General features: G+C 37.0%; 1 protein-coding gene across 1 annotated transcript in view; it reads left to right on the forward strand.

Annotated features, from left to right (window-relative positions):
* The first annotated feature begins 858 nt into the window (after positions 1-858).
* Positions 859-17,317, forward strand: part of LOC128983586 (phospholipase B1, membrane-associated-like) — a 154,945-nt gene continuing 138,486 nt past the window's right edge. The window contains exon 1 of the mRNA XM_054402921.1: positions 859-890. The gene's annotated coding sequence lies outside the window, so the exon portion shown is untranslated. The remainder of the gene's footprint in view (positions 891-17,317) is intronic.

Genomic DNA, 17,317 nt, shown 5'->3' on the forward strand with positions numbered 1-17,317 from the left:
GGAATCCGATCCCGTCCTCAGCCACTTACAACATAACAAGATTAGAACACAAACCCAGCAAAAGGTGGAGAATTACAATTTGGAATCCGATCCCGTCCTCAGCCGCCTACAACATAACAAGATTAGAACACAAACCCAGCAAAAGGCGGAGAATTACAATTTGGAGTCCGATCCCGTCCTCAGCCACTTACAACATAACAAGATTAGAACACAAACCCAGCAAAAGGTGGAGAATTACAATTTGGAATCCGATCCCGTCCTCAGCCACTTACAACATAACAAGATTAGAACACAAACCCAGCAAAAGGCGGAGAATTACAATTTGGAATCCGATCCCGTCCTCAGCCACTTACAACATAACAAGATTAGAACACAAACCCAGCAAAAGGTGGAGAATTATAATTTGGAATCCGATCCCGTCCTCAGCCACTTACAACATAACAAGATTAGAACACAAACCCAGCAAAAGGTGGAGAATTACAATTTGGAATCCGATCCCGTCCTCAGCCGCCTACAACATAACAAGATTAGAACACAAACCCAGCAAAAGGTGGAGAATTACAATTTAATCAAAACAACATAATGGTAACAAACCAAATGATAGAAAACAACGGACTCGTCTGCACAAGGTGGTGGCTCCAGCGAGACCAACCAATATCGCTAATTTTATTTGGCGGAGAAATACTGAAGAACATCTTAAAATAAAGCTTTGTATACTTAGCGATATATTTAGTTTTTAGAGCTTTACTCAGATTGTAGGACTGTGTATTTACTACATACTCACACAGAGGAGTTATGTGTACGTAACTTGTGCAGCGAAGGCGCGGCTGTGGCTGAGCCTCGTACAGTCAGTCTGTGTGTGAACGTCCGAGTGTTCGGATACTCTCCAGGTAACTAGCAGCCCTTCACAACAATGTAACGAGTAGTTAGTTGAATGTCATTGCAACTAATAATTCCGCTTTTTACTCTTGTATCCTATTTGAAAATAGTACCGGAGGCCAAGCCTTGCTCGGTTATGGTTAATTGGGTTTAATCGTTAATACAATATCGTAAACAGACATTTTATAATTTACGAAAAACATTTTAATTACAAACCATGGATATTTTTGATCGCAGAAATAATAACAACTCTGTAATTTAAAAGTATCCAATTGAACAAAAAATAAGATACTCTTTTATGATCTTGCTTAAGTTTAAGTGCTACTCGCACAAATTTTGTCTCCCCTCTAGTCATTGAAACCCGTTGTTTGACTTTTACATTCACTAATGACAGCAGATAATAATATGATACAAACAAAATCATACTAGTTTCAAAATGGCTTGTGGTAACGATTTTTGCTTTCTCTCTTCTACTTCTAAAGAAATTAAAATTCTGTCTGTTTTTTTTATTGGGATTTGGCATACAGTAATAGTTTTATGCACATTAAACCCCCCGCATGTAATTAGTTTACTTGGAATGCCTCAGTACTTCAAGGATTAAGTTTTGGTGGGATAGGCCTTCAGTAATAATTGATTGGAACTAATATTCCCCTATAGCAAGTTATCTTCAGTGTAATCTTTGCTCAATAGTTGCAACTAACTGAGGTTTTCCATTTGTACTGTATATTGTAATTTGCTAGTACATACTGTGGATGGCTTGTTATAAACACATGTAACAAGTCTTTTGTTTAATTTTTCCATGTTATTTTGTTCAACGAACATTATACGACTTGCCAACCCATAAGGCCAATGTTAAATCTTTAAATGAGTTGTGTAGCGAAATATGACTTTTTCTAGGTAGTGGCTGTCGTCAATTACGTATTTAGGCCCATAAGTCCCTAATTCCAAAACCCTTCCACTGTATTTCGAGATATATATTACAGACAGACATTGCTCGTATTAGAGTATAGGATTTTGAAATGTATCTATTTTTTATTTGAAAGAATAATTTTACAAATGTTATTGATTAGTAGTTATAATGTTTAAGTTGATGGTGTCGCAGAATCTTGAGAAAAACTTCAGCTTAAATTTTAAAACAGTAAAAAAATGCAAACAAAAGTGAATACCTGCATCAGTTACGCCCCGAACCAATACATACCCCCCTTGCCTCAGTCACCATTGAATATTACAGATATTTTATCCTCGTCCGGGTTGATATTTCAACGTGGTTGTTTCCTTTAACCGGCTTTTGAGTTTTGAGTTTGTTGGTGGACCTAACATAAGCATGAAACGATCTCTTTGTAACAGAAGTAATATTTCTGATGTTGTAGAAACAATTGTGATTCTATGACATGTAACAACTACGTAAATACCATTATAATTAGCATATATAATATATAATTAGCATTAATTAGAATGGTGTTAGATGATCTTTGTTGCTTTGTTACTGACTAGGGTCAGCTGTTTTTTTTTTCAAGTGATCACAAACTGTAATCAAGGGACTCTTGAGTCCATTTTCGAAACACCAAAAAGCTACTGACTTTTCTCATGATCAAAACGACCCCCTTTTGATTGTCAGACAAACACTATAACCACTCAGCTTCACTCTGATCCTACCCATGCTTTGCTGTGGGATTAATCTAAATTGATTACATTTAATGCACCAACATTTAATTACTATGGTTTACTTTAGTGTCCAAATCTACAGTTAAAACAATAAGTTTTATAATACATTTTATTGTAAACTATTTTAGGGGAATGGATTTATTATTCCAGAAAAGCGATTTACTCAAAATTGAATATTTCCTCCTCTATGTAGACATTGATACACATTTGACATTGACGAACTCCCCAGCCTCAGACAGATATGATCTTTTGAAAGACCTACTGAGGTAATCCTACATCAGCTTCTGCATGATATGACAATATGAGCCCTCCAACGAGACGAGACTACAGTATTGCTGGTTAGGCCTTCAACTATTTTAAATTATTGAAGCGCATTAAGTAGGAATCGTGACAACTGTGCCTGCTACTCAAAACATAACTGACTCTACCGAACGCGGTGACTTCAACGAATGGATTTACTGAATCCTCTTCATTTTCCCATTAAACAACCTTGTTTAAGAGGTTGGCTTTAGGGGGATAGCTCAACTCCGCACGGTGCTCAAATTTAAGCAGATGGAAATTTGTATGGCCCCCGAAGGGTCCAGTCCAATTTCACGCGTGTCGTAACACTTCGGTCCAAGTAACACTTCGGCCCAGTAACATTTCGGGCCGAAACCCTCAGATGTGGCCTACGGTCCAACTCTCTACCTGCCCACTAGTAACACTTCGTCCCAACAAAATATTTGACAGGTTAGGTTAGGTTAGGTAAGATTCCACAGATTCTCCGTCATGTAAGGTCAGAGGATGCAAGGGGTGACGGTTGGGCGACATTCCACCAGAGGGTGGTTGCAAAGTATACAGGTCATGTACCTCTTACTACCTAAACTGCGTTCCTCAACCCTTGTCAATTTTTCGTCGGGCCGAAATGTTACTCCATTAGCTTATTTAATCATCTGTAAAAGCGAGTGGGACGAAGTGATACTGTTTTTCTAAGAAATTTGAGTTTGGCCGAAATGTTACTGGGCCGAAGTGTTACTACATCAGCACAACACGGTAGCGTGCTACCGTGTTGTGCTTTCGTATGAGATATGATGTGTTGATAACATATTCTATATATGTTACACTTTTATTTGTTCATAGATTCTTTATTCATGTGACAGGTTAGGCTTGTTTAGGTTAGGTTATATTAGATTGGGTTAATGATGGGTAAATTAAAATGAAACATAAGTATTCTATTTAGTACTAATTAACTTTATTATATTAGTTACAGTGGTTTCGTACAGTTCTAAATTATGTATATTTATTATAATTTCAAACTTCAAATACAAACTCACAGCCGTCAGGACTGTGAGAGCCAAAATTGACCACCGCACGGAGTTGGACATGTGCCACGAGGGACCCGAAGTGACCACCGCGCGGAGTTGGACATGTGCCGCGAGGGACCCGAAGTGACCACCGCGCGGAGTTGGGTATGTGTTACGAGGGATCCGAAGTGACCACCGCACGGAGTTGGACATGTGCCGCGAGGGACTCGAAGTGACCACCGCGCGGAGTTGGCCATGTGCCGCGAGCGACCCGAAGTGACCACCGCGCGGGGTTGGACATGTGCCGCGAGCGACTCGAAGTGACCACCGCGCGGGGTTGGACATGTGCCGCGAGGGACCCGAAGTGACCACCGCGCGGAGTTGGGTATGTGTTACGAGGGATCCGAAGTGACCACCGCACGGAGTTGGACATGTGCCGCGAGGGACTCGAAGTGACCACCGCGCGGAGTTGGACATGTGCCGCGAGCGACCCGAAGTGACCACCGCGCGGGGTTGGGACGCTCGCAGAGGCCTGCGCGTGGGACGTATCGCACAATGCATGGGGATGACTTGACCCAGTACTAAACTGTCAATAATACGGCGGATCCACGTCACGACTGCATTAGTTTAGCGCTGCAGACTGCAGACTAAGCCATCAACTCACCACGGTAATTTTCTGTCACGCCTTTTGTGTTAATGTTCTGCATATGTTTGCGATAAAATCGTAGAAACAAAACTTGTTACCAAGTCTGTGCTGTTCATGTAAATCGCCATTAATTTCCTTAATCACTTTGTTGGAGTTGTTAACAACCAGGAGGATATGTAACTCGCCCCACGATGCGCCAGGATTACTTAACCGGCGTGAACCCTGAGGCCACCGGGTCGGCCACTGGCTAACAGCTACGTTCTGCACGGTAAACAACGGTAGTTACAAGTGGTCGTTATCTACTTATCCAGAGGTTGTTATAAACCGGTTGGATTGTAACGATTGTATTAGTATAGGTTTCGGCTGTATACAAGAGGATGTTGGTTTGTTTGTATATTTGTTTAGTAGTGATAAAATCAGACACCGCTGGACAGATGACAAGGAAACTTGGTACATACATGTTAGAATTTCACAAAGTAGGTTTATACACCATCAATTTCGTGATAACTTTCAGAGCTTAGCCCTGAGACCGTCATGTCAGAGATTTTGTTTGATTTGTTTTCTAACCCAACATATGGAAGTAAAGTGATACCTTTGTTTTAATTTATATTTTGTTTACTTTTCCCCTGAGTTGATTCTCAGGATAGATCAGGACAACATATCTTTTGTTTAAAACAGTTTGTTGCTTTTGATGGTGTTATTTTCAATAAATAATTTGAATGACTCCAGAGGATTAACTCAGCTAAAGGCGGCAAACATGTTTGTGAATAAATATTGGTTTACTAAGGCAATTTTGCTCTACACAACAATAACCTTTAAATTTGAAGAAAAAACTCATTATTAGTCATTATTTTTTCAGCCATTCTAAGTTCAATTTCTTTGTCGTGAGCCATCTCTTATGATTGTACTACTTATCATACGCTTAACTAATTCACTAATACACAAGTTTGCAAATTGCACAGTTAAACAATTTATTTCAACTTTCTAAGACGGAACTATAGAGTCTTAATAACGTTAGAGTCTTAGGTAACGTTATCCCTGGTTTAGTACATTGCAGAATTGACTGGCAAATGAGTAATCCAAATGTAATATTGCTACTGGCTTTACGATAAATCACGATCAGCTGTATTGAAGTAAACAAAAATCAACAGTAAAAAGCTTATAATGCTATTCGTATGGAGAACATTTTACATTGTACATTGTTTTACGTTGTAGAAAGTTTACATCTCAATTTATGTAAACATTTTGGAAATTTCACTATTTCTCCTGCCGTCACGGTATCAAGACGTTTAATTTGAGCCCTCTCTCCCCATTCTACGACTTCCCCGTCGCCCAAAATTTCGACCCAAAGAATCGGCTTACGTAATTAATATATAGACTGTAGCTTGTAGGGACAAAAGTCCCTAAAAAGCTAAAATGTAAAACAAATTGTTCTAATATTTAAAATTAATCTAATATTAAAATACAAGTGGGGGAGCGAGCTGGCGTAGTGGTTAGAGCGCGAGACTTCAGTCCCTGAGGTCCCGGGTTCGATTCCCGCCAAGTCACCAATGGATTTTATCTAAGTGATAATGCCGCAACCCCTAGGTCTGGCCTGAAGTAATGTGAAAAACAATCCCAGGCTCGTGCCTAACGTCCTAGGACATAAAAAATAAACAAGTTCAGAATCAAATTATCCATGTGTCAGGATAGATATCCCAAAACAACATATATTTTGTGTAAAAACAGTATGTTGTTTGTCTTTGTTTGCTTTTGTTGATCTTATTTTTAATAAATATTTTGAATGACTCCAGAGGTTTAACTATGTTAAAGGCAGCAAACATGTCTGTGAATAAATATTGGTTTACTAAGGTAATTTGGTCTTTTGGTTAATGATGATCAAAAAAGTCTTCCCTGATTGAATTATTGGAAATTTTCGATTTCAAATATAAAAAGGCAAATAAAGGTGTGTTGAGATAAGCTAAGTTCTTGGTCAAACCCGCTAAATTAGCACCCCAACCCAGTTATTATTTCTAAGTTTATGCTTTTTTGTAAATTTTTAACACAATTAGTGTAAAGTTAAGGCATCACATTGGCGAAACTTGAAACTAGATTTGTTTCTGATCAACATTAAAAAAACTACTATAAGCCTAGTATACATTTATGTGGTGATATACCTCCCAAAGGTGAGATTGAATTTATATATTCTATCAAAAAAGGGCCTAATCAACGACAGATTACTAACTATTTTGCGACTGATTAGGTTTCCACTACCCAGTTATCAGAAATCAACCTCGAAATTACTTTACATCAGCATCTACGAACCAGTATCGAAGCGGTACGAACCTATTTCATCTTTATTCCTAAGCTGTTTTCCAAGAATGGCCGTTCAGGTTTTTCCACTTCATACAAAATATTGATTAAACACAATAAATCTCAAATATAAATGTTAGTAAATTTACAAAAAAAGGTTGTAGAATAAATCTTTAACATAAGTTTTGAAATCAAAAACAAATCAGAAGTTTTCCATTTAATCTTGAATCATTTATAATTTAGTCAATGTGGTTATTTCATGTTAAACATTCCTTCAAAAAACAAAAACCTTCAAATTAGAAGAAAAACTTCATTATTTTTAGCCATTCTAAGTCCAATTTCATTGATTTGAGCCATCTTCTAAAATTCTACTACTTAGGCCTATCATCCACTTAACTAATTTACTTAACAATACACAAGTTTGCAAATTGCCCAGTAAAACAATTAATTGATTTCAACTTTCTAACACGTAACTAAAAAGTCTTAATTGTTATAGGTGATATTATTCCTGGTTTTACATAGTATACAGTACATGCAGAATTGACAGGAAAATGAGCAATCCAAATGTAATATTATTGCTTACTGGCTTAATGATAAATCACGATCAGCTGTATTGAAGTACTGTAATAAACAAATCAGCAGTAAATGGCTTCTAATGCTATTCTTATGGAGAACATTTTACGTTATATCTAAGTTTGTGTTAACATTTTGGGGATTTCACTATTTTTTTCGCCTTCATCATGGGATCGAGACCTTTAATTTGAGCCCTCTCCCATCGTTCTACAACTTCCCAGTCACCCACAATTTTGACGCAAAGAATCGGGTTACGTAATTAATATATAGACTAGTGGCTTGTAGGGAAATAAATCCCTAAAAAGCTCAGATGTAAAACAAATTATTGTAATTTTAACAAACTCAGAATAAAATTATCTATGTTTCTGAATTGATACAGTGCTACAATAATACATTAGTATATTAGTACCCTGGCCCAGTTATTATTTTTAATCTTATAGCTCTACTCTTATTCACTATTTTTCTCGCCGTCACGGGATCGAGACCTTTAATTTGAGCCCTCTCCTGTCGTTCTACGACTTCCCAGTCGCCCACAATTTTTACGCAAAGAATCGGCTTACGTAATTAATATATAGATATAGATAGTACAAACAGCTCAATTCCATCTGACTGAAGAGGGAAGTACGAAATACGTAATTCAATTAGCGTGGTTGTAATTGTTTAACGAGGATGAATTAATTGTGTTGCGTCTCACGTTGAGTAAGAGAGAAAGAGAGAGAGAGGGAAGGGTCACGAACCTGGGGTCACTACCTTCAGCTGACCACCTGACTTCACAAACAACAGTCTTCCTTTTTATCCTACAGAACAACCAAAGTTAGGTTAATCGGCTTTGTTTGTTTATAGTTATCAAATTAGTGTTGGTGTAATCTTTTTACTGTCGTATATGGTAAAAGTATGAAACAGTTGGTTATACGAAAATGGTCAATAGTTGAAATAGTTATAGAAATACACACACACAATATTTTATTATATTCATATTTGCAGTTAGAGCCGCGCCGACTTGAAATACGTGAGCTTGACTAATACAAAAGTTTACTTTATTGAAATTATTCAATTCTTTTTAGAGCGTTTGAAGTAGGTTGTATTAAAAAAAAAAATTATTTCATGATGTTTAGTGACTGTATAATTTGTTATACTAGTGTACATGTTGCTCGAAATCGAGCAATTGCAAAGAAGTACAGGAGTTATTTATAAACAAATGACTCGTTAAAAAGACATTGAAATGTCAGACATCATCGTTTTCTGCAATCGGTGTACTTCTACATTATAAAAAGAAATACAGTAACATCTCAAGCCTTTTGGAAAAATATGAAAGTTATTCCTCAGCTACCAGCACTAAAAAATCTCTAAAAAGTAGAAAATTAGTTGTTATCACGTATAGTACCTTTTGAAAATATTTTATATGAAAGATTGGTTCAGCTAAAAGTTTTTTAAAGTTTTTTAAAAGTGGTGTAAGCCAGGTAGGTGGTTTTGTTTGCTCAAGATGTAGTCGAAATTGCAAATCAGCTTCCTCTAGGACTTTTCGAAGCAGGCATAATAGTATTGATATGATATAGCCTAGTGATATAGTAACTAGGTAGAGAATATTAATAAAAATTTCACATCTGCAAATGCATGTTTAGTAATTAAAATATTTAACACTTTTAAGACGATTGACGATTATGCACTCTCACACTTCTTAGGTCGTGTAAGGAATAATTGCATTTAACTTATATTTAGACCTCTTTTACGAATGCTTTGGTTTTCATAATCTATATATTTAATACACAGTTGTAACACTGTTTTCTCAGTAATTACTGGACCGATCCACAAGATCTATGTGTCAAATTAAAGGGGATAATGCATAGATTTGCCGAACTTCCTTAGAATTTACGTTTTTTCTAAGGACTACGACCTACAGCCCTTCAAAGTTCGAGTCAATACAATTCTTATTGATGAATATAATACACAGTTTATAAATTATTTGTCAGCTGTTTAATGTTTGTCAGACATTTGTTATTATTTTTATAACCTCGCTTTCAGTATGTTATTATTAATCTAGGAGTTCCTGTTTATAAACACACGATTTTGATCAAGAAAAAGTGTATTTGTTCTTTTTATACCACATTATTATTTATAAATGTATTTGAACATTATTTGTATGTTTTGGTGAAAATTTTGTATTTTTGAAAGGTTTTAGTTTTCCTGTAAAGTGATATGAAGGAAAGTGGTAATTGAGTTTAAGTTTGAGTATGGAATGTGAAATAATACCCATAGTAGAGCAAGGAAACTTATTGTTTTGATCAATATAATTTATTCTCTATAGCCACCAGAACAATCATAGGGAAATCCACTTGCAAGTTGTACAGATGATTGCTAATGAGTGGGAAACATACAAACAATTTGTCTTAGGTGATGAATCTTACTCAAGATCAGTGTTTGACGTTCAGTAGTACCAAATTTTACCTTATCGAGACGGCGAGTACGCTGGGATACGTGGAACTACAATTTATCAGTGAACTATACTCTAACTAATTTTTTCGAGTACACAGGGAAGTTGCTTGAGAAACTGTGGCTCACGAATTCGGTTCTGGCGAAGAAGTATGTGAATTGATGTTTAATGGCAATGTTGACTCGGGATCATTACAGCGTTATGAAACTTTATCATTAACCCCATGGTGTGAAAAGTACAAAAGGAAAAAGAAAAGGTAATTAAGGGCGTAAAGAGACATACAGAACGAAAAAACACGTAGAGAACCATCGAACTAAAAAAAGTAAAGAGCAGTGATGGTGTTAAATGTGCTCTGGAAGTCCCTACAAAAAACACCGACTCTTTTGAATTGTGGTCGTTAAATTGGATTTGTCACTACTGCAAATCTATGAATTTTGAGTCAGAACAGACTAACAAGGACACAAATATATTCTCCTTACGTTGTCACAAGGGAAAGATAAAATTAGCTCCTTATCAACATTTTGAGTTAATGGAAAATCTTATCAACGGGGCTACAGCGACTATAAATAAAGTATTAAGGATCAAAAGAAACAAAAAAAACTATTTGAATAAAATAAGATCATACAACTCTGCATTTGAAATGGCGAGTTCTAAGTCTCACTTGAATCAACATCTTTCTGGTAGTCTATATAATTTTAAGATCTGGGACTTCTTTTACCATCGGATTGGACCGTTAATAACCTATAAAATTAAACCAAAGTATGCCCAACTATATATATGCGACGTAAACACAGCTGTTACTAACGGAATGGGTCAATGATTTGTGAAATGCGACCAACTGCTGATGCGTTATTTACATGTAAGTATCTATCTTTATTCCGTACAACAAATGTATTGAACAAAAAAACAACAAAATATAGGAATATACATGAACAAAATATCTCCATAAGTAGATTATTAGGTTATAGCATTGCACAATTTGTACACTATTTATTTTTCAAATGAAACTCAAATTAATGTAAAACATTCATTTGGTTAAACTAATATATCGGTTTTATTAACATAAAATAGTTAAAACAGGCAAACTATCAGTTAGTCTATTTCATGTAAAAAAATTAAGCAGCCCCTAAATAAAATACGAAGATAAACAGTATTTGTTAAATTATTATGTCTTTTATTGCTGACCATATTCCCGTGGCGGAGCACGGGCGGTTAACTAGTACACCTTTATTTGTCAATATCATACAGCTATTCACTGAAACATATATGTTATTATAAGTCAGAATATTCCTAAAAACAGAATTACTGTATACACAAATCAGGTCAAACCTTAAAATACCTTTTTTATAGTAACCAAAACAAAATGCATTTTTTCTATGTAATTTATTTAGGCTCCATGGCAAGAAATAGTTTATTATTCAATATGAAGCAACCGTTTCATGAAGAATTGATTGTAGCATTTAAATGGTTTCAACTATCAGCTGTAGGAATGTTATTATTGTTTATTGCCTTCTCTGCACAAATATAAACAAAATAAATGTTGAATATTTGTGTTTTTTTTACGGGTACCCTGCTAGTAATATATATATATGGGAACAAATTGAAACTCTCCTGGTTATTTTGGTCACACTGATCGGTAAAAGAATCACAGAGAAATTGGTGAACATACATAGAAAAAACATCGCCACAAACAAATTGAGAACCTTCTCCTTTTGTTGGTAGTGGGGAAGTCGGTTAAAAAGTAACAGTGACATTATATTAAAATTACTGACTATCGAGGAATTAGTCGTTGCTATCAAGGGATCGCTGTATGGCTCTTGGCGGTGTTTTCAAATAACACAACTTTATAAAAGAACTTCTTATCGACACACTTTCTAGAAAAATGGCGGAAATTTGAGGCTGTCGTGTTCAGTGGAATCTCCAGTAGAGATATGTAGACCGTCCAACGTTGCGTCACCACGCGCGCGTGTGTGTGTAGCGGTGGCAGTTACCAAGAGAGGTTCTCCATTAGCTGTTATAACACCGCTCTTTACATTACAATCGCAAATGTCACCGCCCACTTCGTTGTGTGTAGCGGTGGCAGTTACCAAGAGAGGTTCTCCATTAGCTGTTATAACTTGAGGCTGTCGTGTTCAGTGGAATCTCCAGTAGATATATGTAGACCGTCCAACGTTGCGTCACCACGCGAGCGTGTGTGTGTAGCGGTGGCAGTTACCAAGAGAGGTTCTCCATTAGCTGTTATAACTTGAGGCTGTCGTGTTCAGTGGAATCTCCAGTAGAGATATGTAGACCGTCCAACGTTGCGTCACCACGCGCGCGTGTGTGTGTAGCGGTGGCAGTTACCAAGAGAGGTTCTCCATTAGCTGTTATAACACCACAATCGCAAATGTCACCGCCCACTTCGTTGTGTGTAGCGGTGGCAGTTACCAAGAGAGGTTCTCCATTAGCTGTTATAACTTGAGGCTGTCGTGTTCAGTGGAATCTCCAGTAGAGATATGTAGACCGTCCAACGTTGCGTCACCACGCGCGCGTGTGTGTGTAGCGGTGGCAGTTACCAAGAGAGGTTCTCCATTAGCTGTTATAACACCGCTCTTTACATTACAATCGCAAATGTCACCGCCCACTTCGTTGTGTGTAGCGGTGGCAGTTACCAAGAGAGGTTCTCCATTAGCTGTTATAACACCACAATCGCAAATGTCACCGCCCACTTCGTTGTGTGTAGCGGTGGCAGTTACCAAGAGAGGTTCTCCATTAGCTGTTATAACACCACAATCGCAAATGTCACCGCCCACTTCGTTGTGTGTAGCGGTGGCAGTTACCAAGAGAGGTTCTCCATTAGCTGTTATAACACCACAATCGCAAATGTCACCGCCCACTTCGTTGTGTGTAGCGGTGGCAGTTACCAAGAGAGGTTCTCCATTAGCTGTTATAACACCACAATCGCAAATGTCACCGCCCACTTCGTTGTGTGTAGCGGTGGCAGTTACCAAGAGAGGTTCTCCATTAGCTGTTATAACACCACAATCGCAAATGTCACCGCCCACTTCGTTGTGTGTAGCGGTGGCAGTTACCAAGAGAGGTTCTCCATTAGCTGTTATAACACCACAATCGCAAATGTCACCGCCCACTTCGTTGTGTGTAGCGGTGGCAGTTACCAAGAGAGGTTCTCCATTAGCTGTTATAACACCACAATCGCAAATGTCACCGCCCACTTCGGCACATGCAATTACCTTCTGACATCAACTAATATTAGCTCAGCTATAGCTATAGAGTGATCGTTTTCACTTTGCGTTTAAGGGATTATGCGGGCCTTTTTTCTTGTCGATACTAGCATTCCCTGCGCAATAAGGCAAATTTAGAGCAAAAGAAGTCTAAAATCCATCAGTAATTTAATTTACACCTCTGGAGCTTAATACTCAAAGTAGCAATATTTTAATATCAAGTTGTTCATTTTAATTAAATAATAGTTTTCATGTCTATAACAAACATACCTTACGTTCAAATTTATGTAGCTGTCCACCGACTATTTAACATTTTACAGTAGAAATATGTTAAAACGAAAATTTTACAGAACAATGAACCTGATCTGACACGAACTTGCCCAACTCTACACAGTTTAATAAATACGTAAAGAAACTGATGCGCATACATCAATGAATACGGTACCAGTTTATTTATTTTTTTGCCCTATACTAAGACGCTAGGCATGAGCCTGGGATTGTTTTTCACATTACTTCAGGCAATACCTAGGGGTTGCGGCATTATCACTTAGATAAAATCCATTGGTGACTTGGCGGGGATCGAACCCGGGACCTCAGGGACTGAAGTTGCGCGCTCTAACCACTACGCCAGCTCGCTCCCGGTACCAGTTTATTACAACCAAGAAGGAAAGTGCTTCTAGTGATTCCGAAACGAAACCTTGGATAACTCGTAGTATTCTATTCTCAGATTTTTTTCAAATCTATTATCTATTATATTATTAAAATGATACAATCAAATTTTATGTAAACGGTTAAGGCCATTTACCAAATAAAAATATAGGCATATGGAACATCAAAATGAAGCTTATGCTTAGAGTGTGTAGATTTACCGAAAAGTATTGATATGGACGAATTTCCAAAGGGCTCTGCCCCACAGGCTGATTTCCAAAGGGCTGCTCCTGGCATGCTTCCAATGTTTACATGATTTAATTAAATTTAGTTAATGAAACAGCTGGCCAGTACAATGAACTGGCGTTTGTTTATTTACTCGAATAAGATGTTTGTGACGCTTTATGTAGATTGAGGAGGGTTATGTTTGGTTTTAAAGTGAGGTTGTATACGTTTTGTAAAGTATTGCTCAAAGTTCCATTTTTTAATTTATATGGTACCTAATCTACATTTGAAGAAGCTTGGATAAAATGGAAGAAAATGGTAAAACATGTCATTCATAAAGCATCAATATGAAGCAATAATTGATGCTATTGCTACACTAAGGTATGTTGTCATATTCTTAGGGATCTCTATTAACATCAAAAGTAGGGGTTTGAAAGTAAGTAGGTTTACGCTTTTAAATCAGCTTATATTTTCAAACTAAATCATAGAGTTGCTGTTTAAATTTTAAAACACACATCAGCACCACTTTAATAGCTCTTTAGGTCACATGTTCTTTCCGTTGCAAAGCACGGGTATAGCAGCTTGTACTTGTATAATAGGACAAAATTAATTGTCATAATAGCACTGTAGTAAAACATTTGATTGGTGATGGTGGGCAACTAGCAGAATGTAACCGCATTGCTCGCACTATAGCACGTGATATGATAGTGTTGTATTGTATAATGTACGAGCTTTGGCTACTTCAGTATCCAGACTAAATAGTATCCAGTACTTTACTAGTATAACGGTAGTAAACCGTTATAAATAATCGTTTTGATTTGCTTATGGATTTTTGAATGTTACTTGTGTTGCGTAGAACGTTATATAGAAGTGACCAGAGGCAGAGGTCAGCTGATGACTACTTTCACCACAACACAAGGTCACACGGCGAGATCATGTAATACACAACTAATTCCTATCGACCAGAGGCGCTCAAGTAAAACAAACTGAGAGACGGTTGACGAATGGCGGATCTCGATATAGTAATGCACTCTTGGTTGTCATTCTTTGTAAGCTCGAGTTATTATGTTGGAAATATGCAATATAGAGGGTCGTTGTAAAAAAATAGCACATTTACCAGCACGAGGATTGTATTTGTTGTTGTACAGCAGTACAATTACCAGCAAGGAGTTTATCATAAATATTATAAACTGACAACAATACCCCCGCCGCAGCAAACCTGCAGACTAAGCGAATTTCCATTTGACTGATTGGATTTACACTGAAATGTCTACTTAAAAATATAACATTTATTCCCTATTTAAATAGAATTAGTTTAACAAGTACTTAGGTTTGCTGCATCAGGGAGGGTAAAACTGTTTTTTTTTTGTAAAATGTTAATAGTTAGTAAGAAATAAAAACATTTTCCAAATTTGATCAAAATATGTTCATAAACAAGCAAACTACAACAGTTTACTTATTCTCCTTAAGAATAACATGGGAATTTTAAATTTACAATTTTTTGGAATTTTCTCCGTAACCATTAGGCGCATAATAATGCTTCAATATACTAAATTATTTGTTTTTTTTTTAAGCTCTACAAAATGGTTTGGAAAGAAATTGCTAAATTTTATGTTTTTTGGGTCAAAAATGGGAAAACCCTATTTTTACCCCATAAAACCCCCCGTAAACCCCTGTTCCCATGGTCCGATCATGCTGGATCGCGAACTCGTTCGAATAAACGTTTACACGTTTGTACCAAATTTCATAAAAATCGGATCATTTTTGCTCGAGTTATCGTGCTGACGGACACATAAGTTATATATATATATAAATATATATTTATATATATATATATTATATTATATATATATATATATATATATATATATATATATGAATTTGAACGGATGGTGTTTTTGGCCTCTAGGGACCTCAAAACGAAAAAAAAATCGGTTCCGCGTCCAGGTCTTACCATGAGTACTACGGTAATAGCTTATTCCCTATATGGGAAATTCGCTAAAAATACGTTTTTTATTGACTAATCGAAATTATATCTGACTAGCTGTACCCGCGGGCTTTGCCCCGTTTAACTTCACAAGTGAGCTCGTTCGCATGGCTCAATCACGTCCTGGTTGAAGTTCGTTCGCTACGCTCACTCACCTTTAGGTTGGGGCTCGTTCACTCCGCTCACTTGCCTTCAGGTTAGCTCGTTCACTACACTAACTCGCTTCCAGGTTGAAATTCGTTCGCTACGCTCACTCACCTTTTGGTTGCAAATTGGCTGTAATCATAAATTTAAAAAAATAATAGTGCTGCACCCTGTTTGTAATCCTTGTAACTTTAATGCTATTAAACATCATAGAACAGAACCAACTTGTTTAATTGAAACAGCTGTTAAGAAATTCCTTTTAAATATGAAAAATCATAAGGTTAACATGGGAAACTCCAGAGCCACTGGGGCGCAGCCCGAAAGCCCGATCAGAATACAAACTACTTAGTTTTCCTATTTAATGCCCAAAGCATCGGTGTACCGAATTTCAGCCTCCTAGGTAAATAAATGGGAAGTGGGAGAATTAATGATGAGTGAGTGAGTGAGTCAGTCAGTGAGGGCTTTGCCTTTTATATATTTAGATGAACAGTAACCCCCATATTCTCGCATCTCCATTGTTTTATTGATATTATGTAATACTACTGGCTCGTATTTTATCGAAAAGAGGGAAATGGGTGACCGCAAAAAGTGGTTTGCTTTCTTCAAATGCGAATAAGGAGCATGTCAGGCCATGGCCACCCGGTGGTGACAGAGATCAGATACCACAACCACGACCACAAACCACAACCAACACTAACAGCCGATTATACAAACCTGTAATATGAACACACAACTGCTAATCCACATAATCTTGTTCTGATTTATTGGATAGCATGGACATCTCGTGGAGTGTAAAATAGGTAAAGGTGCTTTTAAAATACCCGGAATCAAAAGTAGTGGGCTGTTTTGGGGTATATTGTGCAATTTTATTTGTGGGGTGAATAAATAGGTAAATCAAATGAATCATGATAAAATTCAAACACATCTGTCTACGAATCACCCATATCGATCGACACACTAAGCTGCCTGACTAGACTAAAATGATATTGGTGATTATATAAGGGTGTTCCGTAACTCTGTGATACGATTCCATATACTAGCCACTTGAGTTACGACAAAACATTTTACCTTACAGCCATTGGTCTACCTGGAACCTCATTCACCGTTTACCATGCTCATTAAATTCATATACTACTAAAACTAATTCTGTTATAATTTCATAAAAACTATTTAGATCATAACTTTTTTAATTGTATTGTATCATTGCGTTTAAATAGGTTTTTGAAAAATGGTGAAGCCTCTGTAGTGGATATCAAACTACAGCGAACTACAGAGATGAAGCGTTGGGGTACGGCATCGTTTACAGTGGATATCAAACTACAG

The sequence above is a fragment of the Macrosteles quadrilineatus genome, unplaced genomic scaffold (assembly GCF_028750875.1).
Source record: "Macrosteles quadrilineatus isolate MER2022 unplaced genomic scaffold, UCM_ALF_1.0 Scaffold_1__1_contigs__length_201487025, whole genome shotgun sequence".
Taxonomy (NCBI): Eukaryota; Metazoa; Arthropoda; class Insecta; order Hemiptera; family Cicadellidae; genus Macrosteles; species Macrosteles quadrilineatus.